The sequence below is a fragment of the Aegilops tauschii genome, chromosome 6 (genome assembly GCF_002575655.3).
Source record: "Aegilops tauschii subsp. strangulata cultivar AL8/78 chromosome 6, Aet v6.0, whole genome shotgun sequence".
Lineage (NCBI taxonomy): Eukaryota > Viridiplantae > Streptophyta > Magnoliopsida > Poales > Poaceae > Aegilops > Aegilops tauschii.
Genome location: NC_053040.3, coordinates 285,637,748 through 285,639,502, shown reverse-complemented (window position 1 = coordinate 285,639,502; position 1,755 = coordinate 285,637,748).

Here is a 1,755-nt window from a genome sequence, read left to right as displayed (position 1 = left end):
GGAGTCAAGCACCGACAAACAAGGAAGAAACACAATCAATGCAATGCAATAGTATGATGCATGATCATGACATGGAAACATGCTATGATTTGAGCTAATGCAACTAAAACCAGAAGGGTTTGAGGTATTTGAACCAAGGGTTCAAATTCAAACTCAAGTTATACATCAAGGTTAAGTTCCTTTGTCATGCATGAAAATGGTGCAGATGGATAGATTGGATTTTTCTGATTATTTTTCATATATAAATTATTTCACTTGGAGTTACGGTTGAATTTCTATGATTTTTAGAAGTTTAGGACTTTTCCTAAAATAAATAAATCATTTAAGATTTATTTCAATTCCAGAAATGTGATTACTGTGTCAGCATTGTGTAAGCATAACGTCAGCAGGTCAACTACGCTGAGCCAGGTCAAACCTGAACAGTGGGTCCCGCATGTCGGTGTAACCGGGTCAGCAGCAGAGGCTGACCAATGGGGACAGGTCAACACTGAGGTGGCAAGGTCAAACTGACTAGTGGGCCATGGTCATTAGCTTAACTTAAGCAGGGAACCAACCCTGTGGTTAATTAAGGTGTGGGGCCTAGCTGTCTGTGTCACTGGAGGGGTTAAATAGTGGGTCATTAGCAACTAATGATGTCGCCACGTTGGCCTCGCTGGAATTTGGCCGGCGGCAACCATTCCGCACGGCGGAGGCGTCGGGTTTGCCATCCGGCGACCAATCGTCTCGCGGTTTGGTCCTACGGGCTACCGGACATGCACCGCATCCAACGGAGCAGGCGGCTGGGCGAGGGGAGGTTGATAACTATGGCGACGACCACTTGGGTGGCGGCCGGAGCTCGGCCACGGCGGAATGGCAGCTAGGGCGCCCAAACGAGACTGAGAAGAGGGGGGGTTCGGGGGAGGAGCTCACAGCGAGTGCAGGGGGCGCCGAAGCGGGCTCGGGGAAGGGCTGGAGCAGGCGGGGCTTCGGCGGCGATCTCCGACATCCGAGGATGGGAACGGCGACGAGCCACTCATCTTAGGGCAGATCCACTCGGTTCCTTTGGCTGGGCAGACGAAAACGACAACGACGGAGCCACTGGACACGCTGGTGAGTCGGCGGGGCACGGTGGCCGCGGTGGTGACGAGCGGCGACGGCGAGCTCCACTCGGGGAAGAGAGCAGAGGAGGGAAGAGAGAGTTGCGTGGAGGGGAGAGGTCGAGGGGGAACAAGGGACTGCATGGCAGCTCTAGGCGACGTCCAGGCGTACAGGCAGGATAGAGGTGTCGTGGCACGTGCTTGCGCGCGTCGGCCACACGCGCTCATCCTCCTGGCAGAGGAGGAAGACGAAAGGGGAGCTGTGGTGGTGGGCTAGGCCAGTTTGCTGTGCCGCCAGGTGGGGCCGGGTAGGTGGCCCAGGTGGGTTTATGTTTTTTTACTATTTTTCTGTCTGTTTTCCTTCCTGCAGTTTCTTTTAATTTGGTTTTCGAACCAAACTAATTTTGTAGCTTCTGGAAATTATTATGTGGCTAGATACAATATATGAAGAGCCACTCACAAATTTTTAGAATTGTTGGACTTGCAATTCTTTTATAGAAGAATTAAATCCAACTCAAATATTTATTTATTTAAATCCAAATGGCCAAAATAGTTCCTAAAAAATGTTCCATATTTTTGGTTTGGACCAAAACCCCTGCCAAAAATATTAAACATCATTGAAGAGCATTTTGGAAACATTGGATGCATTTTCCAGGGTTATCTGCCCTTCTTTTAATTA